Here is a 9,793-nt window from a genome sequence, read left to right on the forward strand (position 1 = left end):
TCTATATTTTATACGTATATGTATTATATCTACTCTGACTATATTTTATACCTATATCTATTATATCTAATATGTCTACATTTTAAACCTATATCTATTATGTCAATATTTTATATCTATATCTATTATATTTATTATGTCTATATTTTATACCTCTATTATATCTATTATGTCTATATTTTATACCTATAAATATTGTATCTATTATGTATATATTTTATACATATATCTATTATATCTATTATGTGTATATTTCATACCTATATCTCTTACATCTATTTTGTCTATATTTTATACATATTTAAATTATGTTTGTATTTTATTCCTATATCTATTACATCTATTATGTCTGTATTTTATAGCTATATCTATTATATCTATTATATCTATATTTTATAACTATATCTATTATATATATTATGTCTATATCTTATACATATATCTGTTATATTTATTATGTGTATATTTCATAGCTATATCGATTGTGTCTATTTTTCATACCTGCATTTTTATACCAGTTATATCTATAATTTATACCTCTATTATATCTATTATATCTATATTTTATACCTACACGTATTATATCTATTATGCCTGTATCTTATACATATATCTCATATATCTATTATGTGTATATTTTATACCTATATCTATAATGTCTATATTTCATATCTACATTTTTATACCAGTTATGTCTTTATTTTATACCTATATCTATTATATCTATTAAGTCTATATTTTATACCGATATCTATAATGTCTATATTTTATACCTATATCTATTATATCTACTCTGCCTATACTTTATACCTATATCTATTATGTCTATAATTCATCCCTATATCTATTATATCCACTCTGTCTATATTTTATACCTATATCTATTATGCCTATTATGTCCATATTTTATACCGATATCTATTATATCTATCATATCAATGTTTTATGCCTATATCTATTAAATCTATTTTGTCTATATTTTATACATATGTCTATTATGTCTATGTTTTATACCTATATCTATTATATCTATTATGTCTATAATTAATACCTCTATCTATTATATCTACTCTGTCTGTATTTTATAGCTTTATCTATTATCTACTATGTCTTTATTTTAAACCTATACCTATTATATCTATTATGTCTATATTTCTTGCCTATATCTATACTACCCATTATGACTGTACTTTGTACGTATATCCATTATGTCAATATTTGATACCTATATCTATTATAATTATTATGTCTATATTTGATACCTATATCTATTGTGAGTATTATCTCTATACTGTATAACTATATCTGTTGTATCTATTCTGTCTATATTTCATACCTATATCTATTATGTCTATATTTTTTACCTATATCGATTATATCAATTTGTCTATATTATTTAACTATATCTATTATGCCTATATTTTATACCTATATGTATTATATCTAAAATGTCTATATTTTATAACTATAGATATCATATATATTATGACTATATTTTATAGCCATATATATCATATCTATAATGTCTATGTTTTATACCCATATCTATTATATCTCTTATGTCTATATTTTATACCTATGTCTATTATATCTACTATGTCTATATTTTATACTTATGTCTATTATATCTAATATGTCTATATTTTATACCTATATCTATCAAACCTATTATGTTTCTATTTTATACCTATATTTGTGATATCTATTATGTCTATATTTTATACCTATATCTATTATATCAATTGTCTATATTTTATACCTGTATCTATTGTATGTATTATGTCTATATTTTATTCCTATATCTATTATATCTATTATGTCTATATTTTATACCTGTATCTATTATGTCTATATTTTATACCTGTATCGATTATATTTATTATGTCTATATTTTAGACCTATATCTATTATATCTATTATATCTATATTTTATAGCTATATCTATTATATCTATTATGTCCATATTTTATAACTTTAACTCTTATATCTTTTAAGTCTATATTTTACAACTCTATCAATTACATCTATTATGTCTATATTTTATACCTCTATTATATCTTTTATGTCAAAATTTTATACCTATATCTATTATATCCATTATGTCTATATTTTATACCTATAAGTATTATATCTATTATATTTATATTTTATAATTATATCTCTTATATCTATATTTTATACCTCCATTATATCTATTATATCTATATTGTATATCTATATCTAATATATCTATATTTTATACGTATTTCTATTATATCTATTATGTGTATATTTTATATCTATATCTATTTTCTCTACATTTTAAACCTGTATCTATTATATCTATTATGTCTATATTTTATACCTATGACTATTATATCTATGCTGTCTTTATTTTTAACCTATAGCTATTATATATGCCTATATTTTATACCTATATCTATCATATATATTATGTCTGTATTTTATACCTGAATCTGTTTTTTTTTTTTTTATTATACTTTAAGTTCTAGGGTACATGTGCATAACGTGCAGGTTTGTTACATATGTATACTTATGCCATGTTGGTGTGCTGCACCCATCAACTCGTCAGCACCCATCAATTCATCATTTATATCATGTATAACTCCCCAATGCAATCCCTCCTTCCTCCCCCCTCCCCCCTCCCCATGATAGACCCCAGTGTGTGATGTTCCCCTTCCCGAGTCCAAGTGATCTCATTGTTCAGTTCCCACCTATGAGTGAGGACATGCGGTGTTTGGTTTTCTCTTCTTGTGATAGTTTGCTAAGAATGATGGTTTCCAGCTGCATCCATATCCCTACAAAGGACGCAAACTCATCCTTTTTTATGGCTGCATAGTATTCCATGGTGTATATGTGCCACATTTTCTTAATCCAGTCTGTCACAGATGGACATTTGGGTTGATTCCAAGTCTTTGCTATTGTGAATAGTGCCGCAATAAACATACGTGTGCATGTGTCTTTGTAGTAGAATAATTTATAATCCTTTGGGTATATACCCAGTAGTGGGATGGCTGGGTCATATGGTACATCTAGTTCTAGATCCTTGAGGAATTGCCATACTGTTTTCCATAATGGTTGAACTAGTTTACAATCCCACCAACAGTGTAAAAGTGTTCCTATTTCTCCACATCCTCTCCAACAACTGTTGTTTCCTGACTTCTTAATGATTGCCATTCTAACTGGTGTGAGATGGTATCTCATTGTGGTTTTGATTTGCATTTCTCTGATGGCGAGTGATGATGAGCATTTTTTCATGTGTCTGTTGGCTGTATGAATGTCTTCTTTTGAGAAATGTCTGTTCATACCCTTTCCCCACTTTTTGATGGGGTTGTTTGTTTTTTTCTTGTAAATTTGTTTGAGTTCTTTGTAGATTCTGGATATTAGCCCTTTGTCAGATGAGTAGATTGCAAAAATTTTTTCCCATTCTGTAGGTTGCCTGTTCACTCTGATGGTAGTTTCTTTTGCTGTGCAAAAGCTCTTTAGTTTAATTAGATCCCATTTGTCAATTTTGGCTTTTGCGGTCGTTGCTTTTGGTGTTTTAGACATGAAGTCCTTGCCCATGCCTATGTCCTGAATGGTACTACCCAGATTTTCTTCTAGGGTTTTTATGGTATTAGTTCTAACATTTAAGTCTCTAATCCATCTTGAATTAATCTTTGTGTAAGGGGTAAGGAAAGGATCCAGTTTCAGCTATCTACTTATGGCTAGCCAATTTTCCCAGCACCATTTATTAAATAGGGAATCCTTTCCCCATTTCTTGTTTCTCTCAGTTTTGTCAAAGATCAGATGGCTGTAGATGTGTGGTATTATTTCTGAGGACTCTGTTCTGTTCCATTGGTCTATATATCTGTTTTGGTACCAGTACCATGCTGTTTTGGTTACTGTAGCCTTGTAGTATAGTTTGAAGTCAGGTAGCGTGACGCCTCCAGCTTTGTCCTTTTGACTTAGGATTGCCTTGGCAATGCGGGCTTTTTTTTGGTTCCATATGAACTTTAAAGCAGTTTTTTCCAATTCTGTGAAGAAACTCATTGGTAGCTTGATGGGGATGGCATTGAATCTATAAATAACCTTGGGCAATATGGCCATTTTCACGATATTGGTTCTTCCTATCCATGAGCATGGTATGTTCTTCCATTTGTTTGTGTCCTCTTTGATTTCACTGAGCAGTGGTTTGTAGTTCTCCTTGAAGAGGTCCTTTACATCCCTTGTAAGCTGGATTCCTAGGTGTTTTATTCTCTTTGAAGCAATTGTGAATGGAAGTTCATTCATGATTTGGCTCTCTGCTTGTCTGTTACTGGTGTATAAGAACGCTTGTGATTTTTGCACATTAATTTTGTATCCTGAGACTTTGCTGAAGTTGCTTATCAGCTTAAGGAGATTTTGGGCTGAGAATGGGGTTTTCTAAATATACAATCATGTCATCTGCAAACAGGGACAATTTGACTTCTTCTTTTCCTAACTGGATACCCTTGATTTCTTTCTCTTGCCTGATTGTCCTAGCCAGAACGTCCAACACTATGTTGAATAGGAGTGGTGAGAGAGGGCATCCCTGTCTTGTGCCAGTTTTCAAAGGGAATTTTTCCAGTTTTTGCCCATTCAGAATGATATGAGCTGTGGGTTTGTCATAAATAGCTCTTATTATTTTGAGGTACGTTCCATCAATACCGAATTTATTGAGCGTTTTTAGCATGAAGGGCTGTTGAATTTTGTCAAAAGCCTTTTCTGCATCTATTGAGATAATCATGTGGTTCTTGTCTTTGGTTCTGTTTATATGCTGGATTACGTTTATTGATTTGCGAATGTTGAACCAGCCTTGCATCCCAGGGATGAAGCCCACTTGATCATGGTGGATAAGCTTTTTGATGTGCTGCTGAATCCGGTTTGCCAGTATTTTATTGAGAATTTTTGCATCGATGTTCATCAGGGATATTGGTCTAAAATTCTCTTTTTTTGTTGTGTCTCTGCCAGGCTTTGGTATCACGATGATGTTGGCCTCATAAAATGAGTTAGGGAGGATTCCCTCTTTTTCAATTGATTGGAATAGTTTCAGAAGGAATGGTACCAGCTCCTCCTTGTACCTCTGGTAGAATTCAGCTGTGAATCCATCTGGTCCTGGACTCTTTTTGGTGGGTAGGCTATTAATTGTTGCCTCAATTTCAGAGCCTGCTGTTGGTCTCTTCAGGGATTCCACTTCTTCCTGGTTTAGTCTTGGAAGAGTGTAAGTGTCCAGGAAATTATCCATTTCTTCTAGATTTTCCAGTTGATTTGCGTAGAGGCGTTTATAGTATTCTCTGATGGTAGTTTGTATTTCTGTGGGGTCAGTGGTGATATCCATTTTATCATTTTTTATTGCATCTATTTGATTCCTCTCTCCTTTCTTCTTTATTAGTCTTGCTAGCGGTCTGTCAATTTTGTTCATCTTTTCAAAAAACCAACTCCTGGATTCATTGATTTTTTGGAGGGTTTTTTGTGTCTCTGTCTCCTTCAGTTCTGCTCTGATCTTAGTTATTTCTTGCCTTCTGCTAGCTTTTGAATGTGTTTGCTCTTGCCTCTCTAGTTCTTTTCATTGTGATGTTAGAGTGTCAATTTTAGATCTTTCCTGCTTTCCCTTGTGGGCATTTAGTGCTATAAATTTCCCTCTACACACTGCTTTAAATGTGTCCCAGAGATTCTGATATGTTGTATCTTTGTTCTCATTGGTTTCAAAGAACATCTTTATTTCTGCTTTCATTTCGTTATGTACCCAGTAGTCATTCAGGAGCAGGTTGTTCAGTTTCCATGTAGTTGAGCGGTTTTGATTGAGTTTCTTAGTCCTGAGTTCTAGTTTGATTGCACTGTGGTCTGAGAGACAGTTTGTTATAATTTCTGTTCTTTTACATTTGCTGAGGAGTGCTTTACTTCCAATTATGTGGTCAATTTTGGAATAAGTGCGATGTGGTGCTGAGAAGAATGTATATTCTGTTGATTTTGGGTGGAGAGTTCTGTAGATGTCTATTAGGTCCGCTTGGTGCAGAGATGAGTTCAATTCCTGGATATCCTTGTTAACTTTCTGTCTCGTTGATCTGTCTAATGTTGACAGTGGAGTGTTGAAGTCTCCCATTATTATTGTGTGGGAGTCTAAGTCTCTTTTTAAGTCTCTAAGGATTTGCTTTATGAATCTGGGTGCTCCTGTATTGGGTGCATATATATTTAGGAGAGTTAGCTCCTCCTGTTGAATTGATCCCTTTACCATTATGTAATGGCCTTCTTTGTCTCTTTTGATCTTTGATGATTTAAAGTCTGTTTTTTCAGAGACAAGGATTGCAACCCCTGCTTTTTTTTGTTCTCCATTTGCTTGGTAGATCTTCCTCCATCCCTTTATTTTGAGCCTATGTATGTCTCTGCATGTAAGATGGGTCTCCTGAATACAGCAGACTGATGGGTCTTGACTCTTTATCCAGTTTGCCAGTCTGTGTCTTTTAATTGGAGCATTTAGTCCATTTACATTTAAGGTTAATATTGTTATGTGTGAACTTGATCCTGTCATTATGATATTAACTGGTTATTTTGCTCGTTAGTTGATGCAGTTTCTTCCTAGCCTCGATGGTCTTTACATTTTGGCATGTTTTTGCGATGGCTGGTACCGGTTGTTCCTTTCCATGTTTAGGGCTTCCTTCAGGGTCTCTTGTAAGGCAGGCCTGGTGGTGACAAAATCTCTAAGCATTTGCTTATCTGTAAAGGATTTTATTTCTCCTTCACTGATGAAACTTAGTTTGGCTGGATATGAAATTCTGGGTTGAAAATTCTTTTCTTGAAGAACGTTGAATATTGGCCCCCACTCTCTTCTGGCTTGTAGAGTTTCTGCCGAGAGATCTGCTGTTAGTCTGATGGGCTTCCCTTTGTGGGTAACCCGACCTTTCTCTCTGGCTGCCCTTAAGATTTTTTCCTTCATTTCAACTTTGGTGAATCTGGCAATTATGTGTCTTGGAGTTGCTCTTCTGGAGGAGTATCTTTGTGGCGTTCTCTGTATTTCCTGAATTTGAATGTTGGCCTGCCCTACTAGGTTGGGGAAGTTCTCCTGGATGATATCCTGAAGAGTGTTTTCCAACTTGGTTCCATTTTCCCCCTCACTTTCAGGCACCCCAATCAGACGTACATTTGGTCTTTTTACATAATCCCATACATCTTGCAGGCTTTGTTCATTTCTTTTTCTTCTTTTTTCTTTTGGTTTCTCTTCTCGCTTCATTTCATTTATTTGATCCTCAATCACTGATACTCTTTCTTCTAGTTGATCGAGTCGGTTACTGAAGCCCGTGCATTTGTCACGTATTTCTCGTGTTATGGTTTTCATCTCTGTCATTTCGTTTATGATCTTCTCTGCATTAATTAGTCTAGCTGTCAATTCTTCCACTCTTTTTTCAAGATTTTTAGTTTCTTTGTGCTGGGTACGTAATTCCTCCTTTAGCTCTGAGAAGTTTGATGGACTGAAGCCTTCTTCTCTCATCTCTTCAAAGTCGTTCTCTGACCAGCTTTGATCCGTTGCTGGCGATGGGCTGCGCTCCTTTGCAGGGGGAGATGCGCTCTTACTTTTTGAATTTCCAGCTTTTCTGCCCTGCTTCTTCCCCATCTTTGTGGTTTTATCTGTCTCTGGTCTTTGATGATGGTGACGTACTGATGGGGTTTTGGTATGGGTGTCCTTCTTGTTTGATAGTTTTCCTTCTGACAGTCAGAAGGACTGTCTGTTGGTCTGTTGGAGATTGCTTGAGGTCCACTCCCGACCCTGTTTGCCTGGGTATCAGCAGCAGAGGTTGCCGAAGATAGAATATTGCTGAATAGCATGTGTACCTGTCTGATTCTTCCTTTGGAAGTTTCCTCTCAGGGGTGTACTCCACCCTGTGAGGTGTGGGGTGTCAGACTGCCCCTAGTGGGGGATGTCTCCCAGCTAGGCTACTCAGGGGTCAGGGACCCACCTGAGCAGGCAGTCTGTCCGTTCTCAGATCTCAACCTCCGCGTTGGGAGATCCACGGCTCTCCCCAAAGCTGTCAGACAGAGTCGTGCGCGTCTGCACCGGCTCCCGCTACTTCCCCTGTTGGTCTTCAGCTGTGCGCTGTCCCCAGAGGTGGAGACTACAGAGACAGGCAGGCTTCCTTGAGCTGCTGTGAGCTCCACCCAGTTCGAGCTTCCCAGCGGCTTTGTTTACCTACTTAAGCCTCAGCAATGGCGGGCGCCCCTCCCACAGCCTCGCTGCTGCCTTGCGGATAGATCGCGGCAGACTGCTGTGTTAGCAGTGAGGGAGGCTCCGTGGGCGTGGGACCCTCCCAGCCAGGTGTGGGATATATTCTCCTGGTGTGCCTGTATGCTTACAGCGCAGTATTGGGGTGGGAGTTACCCGATTTTCCAGGTGTTGTGTGTCTCAGTTCCCCCGGCTAGGAAAACGGATCCCCTTCCCCCTTGGGCTTCCAGGTGAGGCGATGCCTCACCCTGCTTCAGCTCTCGCTGGTCAGGCTGCAGAAGCTGACCAGGACCGATTGTCCAGCACTCCCTAGTGAGATGACCCCAGTACCTCAGTTGAAAATGCAGAAATCACCAGACTTCTGTGTCGCTCGCGCTGTGAGTTGGAGACTGGAGCTGTTCCTATTCGGCCATCTTGCTCCGCCCTCCATATCTATATTTTATACCTATATCAATTATATCCATTATATTTATATTTTTTATCATTATATCTATTATATCTATATTTTATACCTATATCTATTATATCTATTGTCTATATTATATACCTGTATCTATTATATCTATTTTTTATAGGTATATCTATTATATCTACTATGTCTATATTTTATACCTATATTTATTATATCTATTATATCTATATTTTATACCTACATCTATTATAACTATATTTTATACCTATATCTATTATATCTATATTTGATACCTATATCTATTATATCCTATTATATTTATATTTTATACTTTTATCTATTATATCTGTATTTTATACCTATATCGATGATATCTATTGTCTATATATTATACCTGTATCTATCATATCTATTTTTTACACGAACATATATTATATCTATTATATCTATATTATATACCTATATCTATAATATCTATATTTTATACCTGTATCTACTATATCTATTATGTCTATGTTTTATACCTATATCTATTATATCGATTATGTCTATATTTTATATCTATATCGATTATATCTATTGTGTCTATATTTTATACCTATATCTATCATATCAATTATGTGTATATTTCATACCTATATATATCATATCTATTATGTCTATATTTTATACCTATATCAAATATATCTCTTATGTATGTATTTTACACCTATATGTATTATATTATGTCTATATTTTATACCTATACCTATTATAACCATATTTTATACCTATATACATTATATCTATTATGTCTGTATTTTTTACCTATATCTATTATGTCTATATTTTATACCTATATCTATTATATCTATTATGTCTATATTTTATACCTATATCTATTATCTATTATGTCTATGTTTTATACCTATATCTATTATGTCTATATTTTATACCTATATCTATTATATCGATTATGTCTAAATATTGTACCTACATCTATTATGTCTATATTTTATACCTATATCTATTATAACTATTATGTCTATATTTTAAAACTATATCTGTTATAGCTATTATGTCTATATTTGATACCTATATCTATTATATCTATTATATCGATATTTTATACCTATATCTATTATAACCATATTTTATACCTATATACATTATATCTGTTTTATACC

Source organism: Rhinopithecus roxellana, unplaced genomic scaffold, assembly GCF_007565055.1.
Source record: "Rhinopithecus roxellana isolate Shanxi Qingling unplaced genomic scaffold, ASM756505v1 contig934, whole genome shotgun sequence".
NCBI lineage: Eukaryota > Metazoa > Chordata > Mammalia > Primates > Cercopithecidae > Rhinopithecus > Rhinopithecus roxellana.